This window comes from Fundulus heteroclitus, chromosome 16 (assembly GCF_011125445.2).
Source record: "Fundulus heteroclitus isolate FHET01 chromosome 16, MU-UCD_Fhet_4.1, whole genome shotgun sequence".
Classification (NCBI taxonomy): domain Eukaryota; kingdom Metazoa; phylum Chordata; class Actinopteri; order Cyprinodontiformes; family Fundulidae; genus Fundulus; species Fundulus heteroclitus.
Genome location: NC_046376.1, coordinates 956,321 through 976,969, shown reverse-complemented (window position 1 = coordinate 976,969; position 20,649 = coordinate 956,321). Strand labels below are relative to the sequence as shown.

At 44.6% G+C, this 20,649-nt stretch overlaps 1 protein-coding gene across 4 annotated transcripts in view; it reads right to left on the bottom strand.

Annotated features, from left to right (window-relative positions):
* The window catches only part of lrrc4ba (leucine rich repeat containing 4Ba), a 72,188-nt gene that overhangs the window by 28,770 nt on the left and 22,769 nt on the right, over nt 1-20,649 (bottom strand). The window contains exon 1 of one of the 4 annotated variants that reach the window (XM_036148141.1): nt 20,447-20,468. The exons of the other annotated variants lie outside the window; for them this stretch is intronic. The gene's annotated coding sequence lies outside the window, so the exon portion shown is untranslated. Of the gene's footprint in view, nt 1-20,446; nt 20,469-20,649 lie in introns of those variants that run through there. 4 annotated transcript variants of the gene reach the window in all.

Sequence of the window (20,649 nt, the reverse complement as noted above, 5' to 3'; positions counted from 1 at the left end):
CTTTTGATAAATGATGAGACTTTGTGTTGATCTAAGATATGGAGTCATTTAACCCAGCTGAAAATGTCCAATACGTAGAAACCAGTTCCCTCATATTTATGCTAGCAAAGATAAAATCTGTTAAAACTAATTGGCAGGGGGATGAAACAGAGATTGCTTTGTTCCCCACAGCACAGCGGCCCTAACTGGACTCAGCAGATGGAAGTTGCATGAATGAAAAGTTCCACAAGCTATCAGATGGGAGACAGTCAAACATGCAGCGAGCGGGGCAGACGGGCACTAAGTCCTCGTCTCCAGCTTCCTGTCTGCACATCAGCATGGAGGCACATCAATAATGAGTTGGCACACACCAAGATGGCAGCTCATGCAGCCTGAAGAACAAAACAGAAAAGACGAGGAAGCTCATCATGTGCGAGGCGTGCAGCGGGAAGAGAGCCTCCACCTTCTCTGATTGAGGCGCCGCCTCTCCAGCCGGGGCGTGAACTCGTGAAGCTTTAAGACTTCAGGAGGAAAGTCTGCCGTCAAACGCCTCAATCCGTGCCACCGGGAGGCAACGGCCCAAAAGAGACGCGGAAAGCGTCTTTCTGAACCGTGCCACAGCTGCTGGCCCTTTATCAGGGAGCGTGTGTCACGGTAGCTGCTGATTGGGTCACTTTATTCGATCAATCTATTCAATTTGCATTTGATTAAAATTCAGATAGCCTGAGCCGACGTCGAGGAAGATGAATATCATACGCGCAGACTGACGACAGCATCTGATTCTTTCAGTCTGAACTAAATTCAATGACCACATTCCCTTGAGAGCAATTGAGTGTTTTGCTATCTGGCGGACTTTTACCACCCCCATATCTGCTGCTTCAGAGCCTTAAAAACACAGAGCAAAATACTATTCTGAGGCAAATTGCCTCCTTTTATCTCAACGGCATCGATACTGGCACTAACAGTCCAAACTACAAATGGTAATAAAAAACGATTCGGAATCAATCCCAGAGAATTTGCGGAGCGTGTCTTGTGCAACGCTTGGAGTCTAATTGCTTGCAACAGGCGGTGAGTTACGGAGGGGTGATAAAGAGCGCAGGAGGACGGACCCACAGTCACCGCCTGTCTTCCTGCTTTCATTGCTTCTGCCTTTGGCTTCAGTGTGAACGACCACAAAAAAAGAAAAAAACACAGGATCCCACTGCCTCAGCACCTGGAGGCGCTGCCAGGGGGTCGCTTCTCTGGGGACACGTCCCGCTGTTTGACATTTTTATGGAGCTTCCTTTCTAATCCTCGTCTTTCACCAGCGGTTACGTCATTCCAAACGTCCCTCGTGTCTCTGGCAGTAAAGTCTGAGTGATAGAGTAGTCCATAAAGGTCACTGTGGCCGGTGCTAGACGGGGGCAGCAGGTTCTGTGTTCCTTGAAAGCGAGCCAGGCCTGCAGACTCGGCTGCTTCCCCCATAAATGCTGTTCCTGCCCAGCCGGAGCTTTCAGGTGTTCGGTCATGCAATCACATTTCTGCTCAGACGGACTCTAAATGCTGATCTGGTGCCTTCAGACGGCCGTTAGCTGCACCAGGTTTACTTACCGGCACCAGAGCCTGCAGCCCACACTGTTCAGACTTTATTTGTCCAAATGTTTAACAAACCCAGCTGAAAAGGTCCCTAAAGTAACAGATATATATTTTTCTAACTAACATTTTATTTTGTAGCCTTTAGATTAGCTTACTTAAAAGTACAGGGTACCTAAATTCAAATGACCAGACACATTTTTCCACATCAGTCTTAATCTTTTTCTAACAACAATGAAGGGATTAAAGCCTATAATTCAGTAATTTCATTAAAGCCCTGTCACGCTGATGCCTTGCCACGCCAATTAACGCCAGATGACGAGTTGATTAGCTCATTTTAAATAGTGAAAGAGAAGTGGAACCCACGATTAGCCAATCCCAACAAACCACAGCGAGAAACTTCAGCCTGTCACCAGATGGACGTATGGAGGCGGCAGACGCTGCAAGTACAAAAGTTTGCATTTTGGTGTAAAAATTGACACGTTTTAATGCCGCCGATAAGAAAGCAGAGCCATCAGAAAGTCATTAGACATTTGACGTAATATGAGGAATTTACCAGAGGACTGACCTCCAGTCTTTGCAGAGCAGCATTTGCAGTAACGCGCAAAAGAAGTCAATTAATCCCTTATTCCTTAAGCTTTTACTTCCAAGCTGCTTCCATTCTTTCTTTTAACCTTTTAAAGTGGCCATCCTGACTAGTTTCCAGGTTTCCCATGTTAGGCAATAATTGTCTGCTGCAAACTCAGCCGTGACATAATCAAATGATATTAAACAAATGCAGCTGAGGCCGTTTTTCTATTCAATTATATTTAATAAGTAATCCCTGACTTCCAGCTAAACACGCCGTTTTCACAGAACCGCTCCTCAACGCAGGAACGTTGATAGAACGCGTGTTTGCTGATCCAAATGCTGCAGAATGAAGCGTGCTGATCTGCAATCAGCAGCACCGGGTTAAGAGAAAAAAAATAATGTTGCTGATATCAACAGTCAGAGCTTAAACAACTGCGACTGCGACAAAGCGTAGCAGTTGCTGCGTTTCATCCTCCACTCAGTGTGCAGCACACAGAACATCTCAGGTCCTCAGCTCTCATTAGAAACCAACCGATGCTGATTACAGCTGCTTGGTTCTTTGGTTCTTTGTTTTAGGGGGGGGGCATTGATTCAGAAAGTGGTTCAGATATATTTCACTGAGAAATCTGGGCAGTTTTTCAGAAAACATGATCATTTCTCAATGTTTAAACATTTGATACGTTACTGACGAGCAAAAACTTCATGGCCAATGTGCCCAAAATACGATTTACTCAAACATGTTCCAGTTTTTCACCAAGCCATAATATTAATACAAATATACTGCTTTTTTTAGTTGCTATATAGTAATATAGAAATTTAAAGAACAAATTCTGCCTCATTTTAAACCCCTTTAAAGAAGAGAGTAGACATCCCAGCAGATCTTTAATGAGCAGGCTAATTGTTAAATATACTTGACTTTTCTAACTGCAGATACTTTATATAAATACTAAAACAATTTCACCAGAATATATAAAACTAAAAAAATACACAGTATTTCCTGATTTTGTTCTTAAATGTTGCTTATTGAGAAGAAAAGCATGATAAAACATTTGACAAATAAAATCTTTTTAATGACAATAACAAAAAATAACCATAATACATAATGCTTAGTGTTGTTATTGTGTCGTTAGAAACTTCTGGAGATTTGCAGCTGGAACTTTTCAGTGTGTCTGTAAAAGTGAGACGTTTGCTGTCCTTTGCACAGAAACAGCTGAGACACTAAGAAACTTAAGAGCTGAAGCTGTTTCCTGACATCCATGAGATTCTTCTACATGCCGCTGGCTGCTGCACTGCACTAGAACCTTTCTCCATGTGTCGGATCATTCTAGAACTGAGCTTATCAGAAAGAAAGACTCAAAGTGCTGATGGTTGTTTTAAGGAATCATTTCTGGACCAATAGAGGAGAGATCCAGAGTTAGCTCACAGCTTCAGCTGCTTCAGCTAGGAACCACTGATCAGGAGACCCGGTTCTGAAGTCCTCACTAAGACTAAGAACGTAGAGAACATGGACCTGGTTCTGAAGTCCTTCCACTAAGACTAAGAACGTAGAGAACATGGACCCGGTTCTGAAGTCCCCACTAAGACTAAGAACGTAGAGAACATGGACCCGGTTCTGAAGTCCTCACTAAGACTAAGAACGTAGAGAACATGGACCTGGTTCTGAAGTCCTTCCACTAAGACTAAGAACGTAGAGAACATGGACCCGGTTCTGAAGTCCCCACTACACTGCAAAAATGGAACTAAAAATAAGTAAAATTTTCTTGAAATGAGTGTATTTTTCCTTGATTTGAGCAGGTAGATAAGACTATTTGCCAATAGAATGAGATTTTTGCACTTAAAATAGGAACAATTCATCTCTAAAATAACATAATTAGTTATCCTGCACTTGAAATAAGACAATGGAGATGAATTGTTCCTATTTTTAGTGCAAAAATCTTATTCCATTGGCAAATAGTCTTATTTACCTGCTCAAATCAAGGAAAAATACACTCATTTCAAGAAAATTTCCCTTACTTTTAGTTCTGTTTTTGCAGTGTAAGACTAAGAACCTAGAGAACATGGACCTGGTTCTGAAGTCCTTCCACTAAGACTAGTGTTCAATAAAGTTTTGTTAAAAAAAACAAACTCAGATACCAACCAGCATCTCTCCTTCTTATTAATAGAAAGCTATTGCGCAATAGGAGCTGCAATGTGACGACATTAAGACCACATCACAGCCAGATGTATTAAGCTAAAGGAGCGCAGCTATAATGGTCTCTGATGGAGCGCTAGCTGCTGCAGTGAATGCAGTGAGAGCCAGGAGAGAGACATGGAAGACAGAGAAATTCAACATGACAGTTCAGACTGCGGACACTTTGAAAAATATCCGATTCGTAGCCGAATTTGCACTACATATGGAAGTGACACAAATAAAAATGTTTTGTTTTGGTTTTTTTAGGGGGGGGGGGGCTAAATTAGGCCGTCCATATTGCCGTGAAAAAGGTTAGATATGGGTCACATTTCCCTGCAGTGTGAACGTATTCTAAGACTAAGGAAGTGACTAACCCAGGAAAAGACGTTTATGACGTTTACAGTCAGAGCTAACCGTGCTAAGCTTAATGATCGCTGTGGTAAAATGCTAACAGCAGCGTTTATTTCAGCTCGTTTAGTCTTCATGTTTAATTAGTACTAGCCTTCTTTACTGACACTGGTTGTCATGCATGCACACAGTGTGACGTCACCCCGGCTTTATATGTAGATAAATAATGAACAGCAAGTCTAGGAGTAAATATGTTGAAAGCTGGTAGTTATCGTTCTTAAAAGGAAATCCATTTAGATTAGCAACTGCATGATGTGGCTGTGATGATGGCACAAGCTGCCTTGTAATTGGACGGTTGTGGGTTTGATTCCAACTTGGCACATGTCAATGTGAGTGAGGCATTTAACCCCTAGTTGCCTGCTGCTTTTTATGTAAATGTGGCTGTAGTGTAAAACACGTTAAGTGGTCAGTATGACTAAAGAAGTGTCATTTTAAATTCAGTCTGTTTATTATTTAGCCACATCTGATGTAACTTAATTAATCGTGAATGAATTAATGAGTTGCATTGCAGGCTTTCACATGATGTTCATATTTTTTCCCACACATTCCCAGAATGAGGTGAAGCTGCTTTATTTCCTCGCTGCACAGCTCATAAAGATGAGGCATATTTGGAATAATAAATCAGCATTAATCTGATCCCACACAATGTTGGTTGGTTAGGATTTTTTTCAAAACACCAAAAATGACAACAGGCTTTCCCTTGTAGTCTATACACTGCAAAAACAGAACTTAAAAATAAGTCAAATGTTCTTGAAATGCGTGTATTTCTGCTGGATTTGGGCAGGTAAGTAAGATGATTGGCCAAGGGAAGGAGTATTGTGACCCCTAAATAAGATAATTAGATTAATGCACTTGAAATAAGGTGATGAGATGACTTGTTCTGATTCTAAGTGCAAAGATCTCACTCCACTGGCAGATCTTTAGATGCCCAAATCCAGGACAAACACATTCATTTCAAGAACAATTTATTTATTTGTAGTTTTGTTTTTGCAGAAAATTTACAATCTGCAGAGGCCTCAGCAGAAATAAAGCGAGCCACATTTAGCACATGTACATTGTTTAGGTCAACAGTCGCGTGAAGCTGTAATCCTGCCATGGAGACTGTTTGGCTTTAATCAGCCGTTATAATCCCATCCGGACCGGCCACAGACCCAGCAGCACCGGTTCTGAGCCCGGTCCGTTCACCTGGCCTCATTTCATCCTTCGCTCTGCGCCTCGTCCCAGGGTAGCCTCACACGCTGAAAGCTTAAAGCTGAAAGCTGAAAGCTGAAAGCTGCGCTCCTCACAGGCACCTCCACACATTTAAGGCCTGTGAGGAACTGCCAGGAAAGACTGACTTCAGGATCAAAGACCGCTGGGCTTTTAAAAAATGAAAGGGGGAACTCGTCTTCAGGAGAGAGAAGATTTAATGGAAAACTGTTTGTTAAAAAGAGGAGGTGGAGGGGGGGGAGGTTTACTCTGAAGAGTCACGCAAAGGGCTTTTCTCTGTTTAATGATCATGGAGGACAGAAGGTGGCCGTGATGCAGGAAGCCCTGCTCCTCTCAGCCTCCTCCTCCTCGGTAAGAAGCAAAGGAAAAGGAGCCGGAGGAGAGCGGAGGAGAGATGGAGGAGAGCGGAGGAGAGATGGAGGAGAGCGGGAGGAGAGACGGAAGAGAGCAGGAGGGGAGCAGGAGGAGAGATGGAGGAGAGATGGAGGAGAGATGGAGGAGAGCGGGAGGAGAGACGGAGGAGAGCCTGAGGAGAGCAGGAGGAGAGCAGGAGGAGAGATGGAGGAGAGATGGAGGAGAGCCTGAGGAGAGCGGGAGGAGAGCAGGAGGAGAGATGGAGGAGAGACGGAGGAGAGCGGGAGGAGAGCCGGAGGAGAGATGGAGGAGAGATGGAGGAGAGCGGGAGGAGAGACGGAGGAGAGCCTGAGGAGAGCAGGAGGAGAGCAGGAGGAGAGATGGAGGAGAGATGGAGGAGAGATGGAGGAGAGCGGGAGGAGAGACGGAAGAGAGCAGGAGGGGAGCAGGAGGAGAGATGGAGGAGAGATGGAGGAGAGATGGAGGAGAGACGGAGGAGAGCCGGAGGAGAGATGGAGGAGAGATGGAGGAGAGCGGGAGGAGAGATGGAGGAGAGCGGGAGGAGAGACAGAGGAGAGCCGGAGGAGAGATGGAGGAGAGCGGGAGGAGAGACGGAGGAGAGCCTGAGGAGAGCAGGAGGAGAGCAGGAGGAGAGATGGAGGAGAGATGGAGGAGAGCCTGAGGAGAGCGGGAGGAGAGCAGGAGGAGAGATGGAGGAGAGACGGAGGAGAGACGGAGGAGAGACGGAGGAGAGCAGGAGGAGAGCAGGAGGAGAGACGGAGGAGAGCCGGAGGAGAGATGGAGGAGATCCGGAGGAGATATGGAGGAGATATGGAGGAGAGACGGAGGAGAGATGGAGGAGATCCGGAGGAGATATGGAGGAGATATGGAGGAGAGACGGAGGAGAGATGGAGGAGAGACGGAGGAGAGATGGAGGAGAGATGGAGGAGAGACGGAGGAGATATGGAGGAGAGACGGAGGAGAGATGGAGGAGAGATGGAGGAGAGACAGAGGAGAGCCGGAGGAGAGATGGAGGAGAGATGGAGGAGAGACGGAGGAGATATGGAGGAGAGACGGAGGAGAGATGGAGGAGAGATGGAGGAGAGACAGAGGAGAGCCGGAGGAGAGATGGAGGAGATATGGAGGAGAGATGGAGGAGAGATGGAGGAGATCCGGAGGAGATATGGAGGAGAGATGGAGGAGAGATGGAGGAGAGCCGGAGGAGAGAAGGAGGAGAGAAGGAGGAGAGCGGGAGGAGAGATGGAGGAGAGACGGAGGAGAGCCGGAGGAGAGATGGAGGAGAGACGGAGGAGAGCCGGAGGAGAGATGGAGGAGAGATGGAGGAGAGCGGGAGGAGAGACGGAAGAGAGCAGGAGGGGAGCAGGAGGAGAGATGGAGGAGAGATGGAGGAGAGACGGAGGAGAGACGGAGGAGAGACGGAGGAGAGCCTGAGGAGAGCGGGAGGAGAGCAGGAGGAGAGATGGAGGAGAGACGGAGGAGAGACGGAGGAGAGACGGAGGAGAGCAGGAGGAGAGCAGGAGGAGAGCCTGAGGAGAGCGGGAGGAGAGCAGGAGGAGAGATGGAGGAGAGACGGAGGAGAGACGGAGGAGAGACGGAGGAGAGACGGAGGAGAGCAGGAGGAGAGCAGGAGGAGAGACGGAGGAGAGCCGGAGGAGAGATGGAGGAGATCCGGAGGAGATATGGAGGAGATATGGAGGAGAGACGGAGGAGAGATGGAGGAGAGACGGAGGAGAGATGGAGGAGAGATGGAGGAGAGATGGAGGAGAGCGGGAGGAGAGCCGGAGGAGAGATGGAGGAGAGATGGAGGAGAGATGGAGGAGAGCCGGAGGAGAGATGGAGGAGAGATGGAGGAGAGATGGAGGAGATCCGGAGGAGATATGGAGGAGAGATGGAGGAGAGATGGAGGAGAGCGGGAGGAGAGACGGAAGAGAGCAGGAGGGGAGCAGGAGGAGAGATGGAGGAGAGATGGAGGAGAGATGGAGGAGAGCGGGAGGAGAGATGGAGGAGAGACGGAGGAGAGCAGGAGGAGAGATGGAGGAGAGCCTGAGGAGAGCGGGAGGAGAGCAGGAGGAGAGATGGAGGAGAGACGGAGGAGAGACGGAGGAGAGACGGAGGAGAGACGGAGGAGAGCAGGAGGAGAGCAGGAGGAGAGACGGAGGAGAGCCGGAGGAGAGATGGAGGAGATCCGGAGGAGATATGGAGGAGATATGGAGGAGAGATGGAGGAGAGATGGAGGAGAGACGGAGGAGAGACGGAGGAGAGATGGAGGAGAGACAGAGGAGAGCCGGAGGAGAGATGGAGGAGAGATGGAGGAGAGATGGAGGAGAGCCTGAGGAGAGCAGGAGGAGAGCAGGAGGAGAGATGGAGGAGAGACGGAGGAGAGACGGAGGAGAGACGGAGGAGAGCAGGAGGAGAGCAGGAGGAGAGACGGAGGAGAGCCGGAGAAGAGATGGAGGAGATCCGGAGGAGATATGGAGGAGATATGGAGGAGAGACGGAGGAGAGATGGAGGAGATCCGGAGGAGATATGGAGGAGATATGGAGGAGAGACGGAGGAGAGATGGAGGAGAGACGGAGGAGAGACGGAGGAGATATGGAGGAGAGACGGAGGAGAGATGGAGGAGAGATGGAGGAGACACAGAGGAGAGCCGGAGGAGAGATGGAGGAGATATGGAGGAGAGATGGAGGAGAGATGGAGGAGATCCGGAGGAGATATGGAGGAGAGACAGAGGAGAGATGGAGGAGAGCCGGAGGAGAGAAGGAGGAGAGAAGGAGGAGAGCGGGAGGAGAGATGGAGGAGAGACGGAGGAGAGCCGGAGGAGAGATGGAGGAGAGACGGAGGAGAGCCGGAGGAGAGATGGAGGAGAGATGGAGGAGAGCGGGAGGAGAGACGGAAGAGAGCAGGAGGGGAGCAGGAGGAGAGATGGAGGAGAGATGGAGGAGAGCGGGAGGAGAGATGGAGGAGAGACGGAGGAGAGACGGAGGAGAGACGGAGGAGAGCCTGAGGAGAGCAGGAGGAGAGCAGGAGGAGAGATGGAGGAGAGATGGAGGAGAGCCTGAGGAGAGCGGGAGGAGAGCAGGAGGAGAGATGGAGGAGAGACGGAGGAGAGACGGAGGAGAGACGGAGGAGAGCAGGAGGAGAGCAGGAGGAGAGATGGAGGAGATCCGGAGGAGATATGGAGGAGATATGGAGGAGAGACGGAGGAGAGATGGAGGAGAGACGGAGGAGAGATGGAGGAGAGATGGAGGAGAGACGGAGGAGATATGGAGGAGAGACGGAGGAGAGATGGAGGAGAGATGGAGGAGAGACGGAGGAGAGCCGGAGGAGAGATGGAGGAGAGATGGAGGAGAGATGGAGGAGATCCGGAGGAGATATGGAGGAGAGATGGAGGAGAGATGGAGGAGAGCGGGAGGAGAGCCGGAGGAGAGATGGAGGAGAGATGGAGGAGAGATGGAGGAGAGCCGGAGGAGAGATGGAGGAGAGATGGAGGAGAGATGGAGGAGATCCGGAGGAGATATGGAGGAGAGATGGAGGAGAGATGGAGGAGAGCGGGAGGAGAGATGGAGGAGAGACGGAGGAGAGCCTGAGGAGAGCAGGAGGAGAGCAGGAGGAGAGATGGAGGAGAGATGGAGGAGAGCCTGAGGAGAGCGGGAGGAGAGCAGGAGGAGAGATGGAGGAGAGACGGAGGAGAGACGGAGGAGAGACGGAGGAGAGCAGGAGGAGAGCAGGAGGAGAGACGGAGGAGAGCCGGAGGAGAGATGGAGGAGATCCGGAGGAGATATGGAGGAGATATGGAGGAGAGACGGAGGAGAGATGGAGGAGAGACGGAGGAGAGATGGAGGAGAGATGGAGGAGAGACGGAGGAGATATGGAGGAGAGACGGAGGAGAGATGGAGGAGAGATGGAGGAGAGACGGAGGAGAGCCGGAGGAGAGATGGAGGAGAGATGGAGGAGAGATGGAGGAGATCCGGAGGAGATATGGAGGAGAGATGGAGGAGAGATGGAGGAGAGCGGGAGGAGAGCCGGAGGAGAGATGGAGGAGAGATGGAGGAGAGCAGGAGGAGAGCAGGAGGAGAGACGGAGGAGAGCCGGAGGAGATATGGAGGAGATATGGAGGAGAGACGGAGGAGAGATGGAGGAGAGACGGAGGAGAGATGGAGGAGAGATGGAGGAGAGACGGAGGAGATATGGAGGAGAGACGGAGGAGAGATGGAGGAGAGATGGAGGAGAGCCTGAGGAGAGACGGAAGAGAGCAGGAGGGGAGCAGGAGGAGAGATGGAGGAGAGATGGAGGAGAGCGGGAGGAGAGATGGAGGAGAGATGGAGGAGAGCGGGAGGAGAGATGGAGGAGAGATGGAGGAGAGCCTGAGGAGAGCAGGAGGAGAGATGGAGGAGAGACGGAGGAGAGATGGAGGAGAGATGGAGGAGAGATGGAGGAGAGATGGAGGAGATCCGGAGGAGATATGGAGGAGAGATGGAGGAGATCCGGAGGAGATATGGAGGAGAGATGGAGGAGAGATGGAGGAGATCCGGAGGAGATATGGAGGAGAGATGGAGGAGAGCCGGAGGAGATATGGAGGAGAGATGGAGGAGAGATGGAGGAGATATGGAGGAGAGATGGAGGAGAGACGGAGGAGAGTGGGAGGAGAGATGGAGGAGAGACGGAGGAGAGTGGGAGGAGAGCAGGAGGAGAGCAGGAGGAGATCAGGAGGAGAGCAGGAGGATAGATGGAGGAGAGCAGGAGGATAGATGGAGGAGATCAGGAGGAGAGCGGGAGGAGAGACGGAGGAGAGATGGAGTAGAGCAGGAGGAGATCAGGAGGAGAGCAGGAGGAGAGCAGGAGGAGATCAGGAGGAGATCAGGAGGAGATCCTGAGGAGATCAGGAGGAGAGCAGGAGGAGATCCAGCCTTGCTGATGAATGAAGTCGTGACATCACGGCTCACCAACACTGACAGTCAGTTCTGTGACTAAGAGCAGAACAAAGAGCCTCAGTGCTGCTTTGCTTTTCCACCTGATTCACGTCTGGCTCCCAGGAACTGAAGCCCCCCCGATGACTGAAATAATCACCTGAGATGTTAGCACAGGTGAATCAATGACTCTTAAGGCCAGCCATGTGTTACAGCAAAGATTCAGGTAAAAACACAGCCATTGATTTTTGTTCTCCCCCTAATATGGCACGCTGTAATTTGATCCACAATTACAGGTTGATAGGAACATTTTTGCCTAACGTGATGTTTGGAATCAATGTGCGGCTGATGGCTGATATCATTATGAGGCAGGAAGGATGTGATGCAAGTGAAAGGGGCGGAGGTGAAGCATTCCAAGCACGATTCTTTCCTTTTGCTGACGAAATGAGCCTGGAGCGCGCTGAAAGTGAGATAAACATCTGCATAGAGGATCTCTGCGTCCGCGGCGCTGCTCTGTGAGTTTTACTGCTATACTCATGGCTGATATGAAGTCTTATCGCTCCATGTGAAGAGCACAGAATTAACCATAAATTAATTCACTCTAAACGCTTCCTCTCACCTCTCTGAGCCTCATCTGACTGTGTCCTGAACAAATGACGTCCTGGCTGCGTCGTTTAGGGATGCTGGGTCAGAACCAGCCGTCAGCAGAACCACATTCATGATTTTATGACAAGAACAAGAACAAAAAAACTCACACCGCAATATTAATTTAGTCAGAAGACTGTATGGTTTAATATTATCAGTATTTCTGCTTATCTGTTTGATAAATAACAGCTACAAAAGTTTTGTTTCTTCGTATAATTAAAAGTGTTTGTTTTTTTTTTTTGGGGGGGGGGGGGGCAGATGAGAGACATTTAGCCATAAATAAAATACTAATAAAACACAATTGCATTTATTTATTCATTTACTTTAGTTTTTAACAGGTTCTGTATTTGTTTATTTAAAGTCCAAGTTATATATTTCAGTTTATGAAATAACTAACTTCATAAAGTTTCATGCATTTAGTTCTCAGTTTGATTTATTCTATTAGTTTCATTTTGTTTCCCACTTTATCAGTTTATATCTAAATACTAAATGCTCTATTTACTTACTTGAGAAATAAATGTTGTATTATTATCAGCTGTTTTTCTTATTTATGTATTAATATTATCTATGAATTATGTATTTAGTTATTATGTAATAAAGCAGTCATATTTGTTCAATTGGATTATGAATTAAGTCCAAGTAAAAATGTATTTAGATTATAAAATAGTATTACTTTGCTTATTGTTATTTGATAACATATTTTCATCATTTACATAATTTTAGGCTTATGATTTCATTTATCACTCTATTTAACATGTTTTTAGTTATATGATTAATTCAATTGTTTCCATTTATCTGTTTAATTGCTTATTTGTGTGTTTATTTCCATTTTATTTTTGTTATTCTGGTCTAATAATGAAGCTTATTTGTTACTATCTACTCAGAATAAATCAAAAGAAAAGAGATAAAGTATTAAAACTCAAGAAACTTGTTTCTTTGTTGAGTTCATTTAAAACATCTTGCATACGTCATGCCAATGTTTACATCATGTAACACTTGATTAATAGTTAATATTTCTGCTTTTTGTTGAACAAATCATGTCTGACACATTTTATTATAATACAGTAACAATAATGATGATAATATATCTTTGATTTGAACAACCAGTGCCTCTGAATTCTTCCAGATACTCCAACATCATTATTTATTTGATTTATAATTTACTTCACTGTGAAGCACAGACGGAGGCCAGGAAGTAAATTCATGAGTTTTTGACATCTCACTGTAAAGTTTGCTCATCTGATCCTGTCTGGAGTCTCTAATTCTGTGATCAACTATTATTTAGGAAAGATTTCTTATTTCTTAAGCGCCGTAATCGGGTCTCGTTGCTTTTTGACAAACAGCCAAACGGTTATTGTAGCTATTGCAGCCGTGTTACAATATGTGCTTATTTTTAGAAAACAGCAGAACAGCCTTATTAGTCTTTTCTAAAAGTGGATTATTTGGCGTCTCACGTTTCATTCACGGCTCATCCTTGTCAAACAGGAAGTACTCGAGACCCTTTCTGCACGCTCTCCCACCATGTTTCCTCATCAGGATGCAGGAGGCACAGAGGAGCCCTGATCTATTCACAACGGCTCTCACCAGAGCAGGCACCTCCTCCTCCTCCTCCTCCTCCTCCTCCTCCTCCTCCTCCTCCTCCAGAGGAGGCCCAGAGCTACAGATTAAAAGTCACTGTGTTCATCACACGCTGAAGCACTCCCATTAACGGACATTGCTCTGCCTCCACCCGGCGCGTGGTAGCCTTAAACGTGGCTCCACTGGTCATTAGGGCCCAGATGAAGAGGCTTCTTCATGTTAACATCTCCACAACTCTCAACTTCAAGCCAAATCCAGTTCTCACCGTCGACTTTATGAACAATTGATCCGCCTTTAAGCCGGTCGGCGTGCTGATGGACTGGTTTCCTGCCTGCTGAGGTGGTGGAGGGGGAGGGGGGGGGTAAAAGCAGCCCCTAATGGAAACGTCTCTCTGCCATTACAGAGCGCTGTAAATGGCAGTTTTTGGGGTTGCTCTGAGAGGTTTCCCCGTGTTTCTGAGCGTTTGTCGCTCCCAGCTGTTTGTGCAGAAGAGGGCTTGCTTCAGCATTTCTGGGTTTCACGCAGCCTTCGCTCTCCTTCTTTTTTTATATCACAAGAAAGCATGTGTGAGAGATTTCTATCAGGGTCAGAGTAAAATCTGTCAGCTCTGACTCTAGGATCTCGTATGTAGCATTTCTGGTATTACAAGTGAATTCAGGCTATACTCTGTTGTTCTGTTTTTACTGTTGCCATCAGTAAAAACAGACACAATGTTTTTATGGTTTAGAAGGTTCTCTTTGTAGGAGAACAAATGAAAATCTTCAGGTTGACGGTAGATCGTACAAGAAAAACTGTCCAGAACAAAGACTCTGTGGCTCTTTGCTTCTTCCAGTGGTTTGTGATAACTTTGCCTAAAAATGATAAAGAACCAAGTATTATTTTTAAATATAGATAAAATAACAATTGCACATTTCAGTAATTTTAGCTGCATTGAATTTGCATAACCAGTAATATTTTTAGGTCTGTATTTCTTGTCATTAGGTTGAAGTATGTGCTTTTTTTATGTTTCACAAATATAAACTTGCCATAGAAGAAAATGTTGGTGCAACATGTGACTCCTCTTTCTCCACTGTGGCTAATAATGACTTTGGCAAAAAACGTTAAAGTGTTAAGCAATGTTTCAAAATGTAAAGGTGATAAAAACATGTTAGCTTTAGCAGTTTGACACTATTAGTGTTAAGGAATATTCTTTTTTATACAAGTAATTGTCTACTTTTTTTTTTTACATCTACATGCTTTTTTATTTACATAAATTTCTATAATAATTGAATTTTCCATTTAAGAAAATGTATTCATTGGCCATTAAATAATGATTCTATTTTATTTTTAAAACTAGGAACAAACAAAATTCTTGTTGTTTTTATCTAAGAACAAAGAACATTTCCAGTAATAGATATTATTAGAATAAGGTAACTTTTTCCTTTGGGGAACTTTGGGGAAATTGTCCGTCTCTAGATGTGCAGAGACCTGCAGGTGGAACTGCAATGATTGGTGGTTTTTACAAATCTACTCTACACCTTTCAGATTATTAAATATTAAAAAAACAAAGTATAATTTTCCTTCCACCTCACATCTGTGCACTCTTTCTGCTTCTTTATCACATAAAATCCCAATAAAACACACGAGTTTCTGGAATTAACAACGAAATGCACAAAACACTTTTGCAAGTAAATAATGGCAACAAACTTATATTCAAAACAATTGCTAAATGCTTTTATTTGTATGCTCTGGTTAAAAAAGACTTATTTTGGTGAAATAGTAGATGGGTGTTTGTGTTTTTCTTACTGATCCATAAAATATTCATCCTAAAGCAGATTTAGGATGAATATTGAACTTATGAACATAAGAGACTTTGTGTGTGGGAATAATAAAAAAATAAAAAAAACAACAGCTGCTGCTTTTAAATGCAGTGTTGTTAATTCACATTTGACATTTCAGGTTGTGTTTCCAGACCATAAACGCATCACTAATCCATAGTTTGACGTCAACCTCAGAATAAAGATAAAAATTATAAATCTACCTCACCAGATTCGTTACGGAAGTCTAAACAAGCACATGCTCCTCTTTTAACACCAGACTACTATTATTACGATCATTCTTTTGAAGCACTGCATGCAGAATAATGTTTCAGTCCCTGAAAGCATCCTGGGCTTGGCAATAACAGCAATTAGAAATATTCCCACGCAACCATTACAACGTGTTGTTTGTGCGGCTGAAACTCCAACAGTTTTTGGAAGCATTTGCAATTCTCAGACCTTGCTGCAGAATTATAATGACTTGTATATTAATCAGACTTATTAATAGCTTTTAAAGCAAGTGGAACCACAGACTAATACCAATTAAATGAAAGATAAATAAACTGTAAATTTAAACTTTTTTTAAAAGATAAGCTTTGACCTCAGAACTGCACGCGTTGTAAAAGCCACCGCCTGGATTTGTGTTTATTAATGTTAATCAACCCCTTTTCTAATAAAATCCACATCCCTCACCTTGTTACCCTTCCAACATTATGCTCTAGCAGAAAGAAAAACTGTGATTTCGCAAAAAAAAAAAAAAAGTAACCCAATGCACAAGGATGCAATAGGAGGAAAGCTCTTAACTCTATTTTTTTACACTTCTTGAATCATGAGCTTTCAGGCGGACGCAGACTCGTTGGGCGCTGTTTTGAAATGCAGGGGCAGAATTTATTCTTCCTGCTGATGAGTGTTGCAGGTTTAATGCACTTCCTGATAGGCTCGGCTGAAAGCTTTTCTGGGTTTAGGTGATGCAGAACAACCAGGACGAGCGGCGTGATTGCTGAGTACAAAGCTAACAGCTGCAGCCTGGCTCCAAGCCCATCCACATAGTGGGACACAGCTCGCCGCTCCGCTAATTGGGTCGCAGAAGTCGGTGCATTGCAACAAAGCAGCGTAACAGCAGCACTCAAGAATTAACAGGTGCAGTTTTAAATTAAACATTGAGATAAGTCTGCCTCGCTCAGAGCTTTAACGCACAACTGCCTGGGATGAGCGCAGGGCAAGGGCATCTTTCTAATTAGAGGGGTAATTATAAGTGTTTATTGGGCGTTAAAGGTGAAGGGCAGGGCCATCGACATGTCGTTTTTAAATTTCAGTCTGACGCAGACCAGCAGCGAGGACAGTGAGACGATAGCCAACAGGAGCAAACAGGAACAGTTTCATCAATGTCAGTATATCGTATTTGATTCATAATTTTGCAACGAAACACAAAGTTTCACATTGAAGCAACACAAACATGCAGAGATGAAAATGATTGTGATATCCTGATGTATGTACAGGAAAGCAACCAGGAGAAACGAGGAGTAAAACGAGGGCCTTAAAGGTGAAGAAGTGACATAAAGAAGTCACTTTTAGCCTATTTTGCTCCGCTTAGAAGAATCTTGTTTCTAATTTGCAAACAAAATAGGCAAAAACTACGAAATTCTCAAATAACCAAACTCATATATTTTATTTTTATCTCTTTTTTTAACCAAAACTAAGAAAATGACAGGAGGTCAGTATCAACTTTTGTTCTCTTTGTGCTTCTCGTCAAATAATAGGCCTCATTTAATTATTAATTTGTAGTATTTATTCTGTCTTTAACACTACCAGATCACTTATTTTCTATTTCAGATATACATTGTTAGGACTGATCTTTATAATAATTATTGTATCAGTTGATTAGTTTTATTAGTTTAACTTGACTTTTGAAATTTAATATAACTTTGTGTTCATTTTCTCCAGTTTTGCGAGTTAAGACAATCGTCCTGGTGGGTACATGAAGGCACCAGTGGAGGTTTTTAAACCTCATCTTTTTAATTTTTTTTACATTTTAAACGCTATGATGAGGGGAAAAAAACACTGTAACTCTTATTCATTGCCTGTTTGTTTGTCTTTTTTTATGTGTGCTTTTAGCCAGAGTGGCCAAAAAGAAACTTCAGCACGGTAACATGCAGTGAGAATAAAAAATCTTTGAATCTTTAATATGCTGTAAAACATAGTTAATAAAAACTTTTTGATAGAGTTTAAATACACATGAAAATACTAATTAAATACTAAACTAATTAATTGCATTGCAGTGGCGTCATGTCACATCTTCAGATGGAGAACATTTATTTACTAAGGAAGAAAAATCCCAAGCTTAGAAATAATTGTTTTCATTACTACATGTTTCTCACCCCTAACAATTCCTAGAAAATGTATGTTTCTGAACCCTTTTTGTAAAATATGCTTTACAGTTTTAAACTGATCATCTAGGAACTTTTAGCCAGTAAGTCATGACTCCATGTTAATCTGGGGAATGAATACGGCCCAGTACAGGGAGCCATTTCTTTACGGAAGTCTTCAACATGGAAAAGACAAGAGAAGACATAAATCAAGTAATGCAGATGTATGTTGGTCTTCATAAGTCCGAAAATTGCAACTCAAATTAACTTCAAAATCAAAAAATAAGAGGTTTGAAACATCTGGAACTTTGACCAACAAAAGCTTGACAATGTCAACACATACGCAGTTCAGGAGATTTAACGAGGTAGAAAAATATCTGCAAAGCTCACTGTTGCAGAACTGCAGCAGACAACCTTTGAACAATGACCCAATCAATAAGTTTAAAGAAATGGATTGATTTTTGCAAATCCGTTTCTTCTCACTGGTGTTAATATTACCCTCTTGGAGCGGCCTAGTCAAAGTCTTGACTTGAATCTGACAGAGAATCTGTGGAGGGAGCTAAACATTAGGGTGATGGCAGGGAGGCCTTTCAACCTAAATTGTGAAAATACCAGTGGAAACCTGCAGTAATAAGATCTGGTTGGTATAATACCAAATAAAGATGTTTTCTATTGATTGGGAATAAAAACAAATAGATTGTTGTTTAAATTGGAGCACATTTTATATTGTTTTCTAATCTTTATTATATACTGTGTCATTTCCTATCAGAAACAAGTTTTGTGTTTGGATAAATATTGAAAATCAAAAATGTAAAGAGGTATAAATAAATGTTGTGTTTCACTTTACATGCCAACCAGAAAAAAAATATTTCTGTCCCAAAAGTGTGGAGTTTGCTAAAGTCTGCCGTGACTTTGAGTGGAACCATCAGCTTTGGTCAGACGATGCTAAGGTTGAGCTTCCCAGCTTGGCTCCAGGTGAGTCTGCAGTGAAACTAAAGACAGCCACAGTCTGTCTGGATTATTCTGCTTCCTGTCTGATGATGTGCCAGATCTTTCCAGATCAGATCCTCTGCAAACATCATCATCTCTGCTCAGCATGTGGACCAAAGCGGGTTCAGACGGGACAAAGCCAAATCAGATCTTTTACTTCCAGCTGGCTTTTTTTTTTACAGGTCACTGAGAAAGTAGCTTAGTTGAATCCAGATTTTAACATAAAAAAAGACACTTTTCTTTCTCAGTGTCTGAAATTAAATCAGACTAAACGTTTGCTTGTTTGGATCAGTTAGGATAAGCAAACTGTTTATTTCTGCTAGATGCCAAAATAATGCATGAAATAATTCATTATTTATTACTTTATTCCAATTTGAGAAGTTAACACACCCCTGTTGTACTTAGATATAAATGAAATACAGTCTATTGTATGAATTGCCATATAAAATGAACGGTGGGAATCTGTTTTGGTCCATTCCTCCTGACAGAACCGCTCTAACTTAGTCAGGTTTTCTAGGCTAGCTTCCTCACTCACACCTTTTCAGCTCTGCCATCTAATATTCATCAGGACTGAGATAAATATTAATATTGTGTGCTTAGGGTCCGTGTCCATTTGGAGGACCGGGTCCAAGCTTTGGCTTCCTGGTTGATGTCTTGAGAATCTATCTTCCATATTTCCACACCATGCCATTTATTTAGCAAGGCGCACCGGTCCCCACACACCATGATGCTGCCACCCCTGTGCGTCGTAGTGGGGAGGGTGTTCTCAGATTTGTAAGCGTTGTGTTGTCTCCAAATGTAACAATGGTGATTAAGGCCAGTTCTGGAGTAATGGCTTCTTCCTTTCTGAGTGGCTTTTCAGCCCAGGTTGGTACAGGACTCACTTCACTGTTGATAGCGATAAACTCAGACCAGCTTCAGCAGCATCTTTTTTTTTCTATTTTTTTTACAAGGTCTTAAGATTTTGTTCTGGGGTTGATTTGCACCTTTTTCACCAAAAGACAACCATCTGTGGGACAAGAAACCGTCTCCTTCCTGGACACGGTGATGTCTCACCATAACCCTGGTGTTTCTGCTTGGTATCACTGATTGAACAGATGAAGGCCCTGACTTCAGCTCCAAAATGCTCACCCTGATACCTTGTCTAGTTTTGCAATGATGTCACTGAAGATATTAACTTTGCTTTCCAATCAGAAGCTTACAAAGCCACTAAATCATCCCTAAACTGTTTAAAGGCAAAATAATAATAAAGTTTATGTAAACTTCTGAATTTAAATTGAAAATGTATATCTAAACAAAATATTGCTCTCATTATTTTTGGTATTTAGCAAACATAAATTATTTCCTTAAGCCTAACGGACCAAAAGCGGGAAAGGTTTAGTCCAGCTTACTGTCAGACAGAGACGGAAAAGAGTTTTTCTATTTCTGTAAATATCTGATTCAGAAATCATGAACAACACATGAACTGTTATTCAAAATGCAAAACTGGGATTTCAAGTTGCAAAATTATATCAACAAGTCAAAAAACCTAAATTGTAGCAATGTCCGTTTAGCCGATGTGGGTTTTAAAGGAAGAAAAGCTGCTAGATTTAGAGAAAGGGCTGTAAGTGGAGGATAGTTAGGGGGAGGGGGGGGGTTGCAGAGGCTGTGGATTCAGGCAGGTTGATGCAACAGGGCAGAGGTGGAGCTGCTGCTGTGTCTGTGCAGCTGCAGCTCCCCGACGCCACGGCGGACCTTCATGTAGAAAAGCTTGACTTTCCCAAACAAACAAGCAGCGTGCGCATGCATGCGTGATGAGCGCCGCTCCCTGACCCATCCGCTGAGGCCTGGCCGTCCTGGCCACGACTCACCCCCCCCCCCCCCCCCCAGATAAAGACTCACAGCGACAAACACCATAAGGCTTCAGCACGCAGCGACCCACTGATGGACGTCTCCATGGAGACCCCGTCACAGAGACCGACACCGCGTCTCCCGCAGCGGAGCGCCGAGCCGGCTGAATCAGAGAGGTGTGGAGGAGGAGGAGGAGGAGGAGGAGGAGGAGGAGGAGGAGGAGGAGGAGGAGGAGGAGGAGGAGGAGGAAGGGG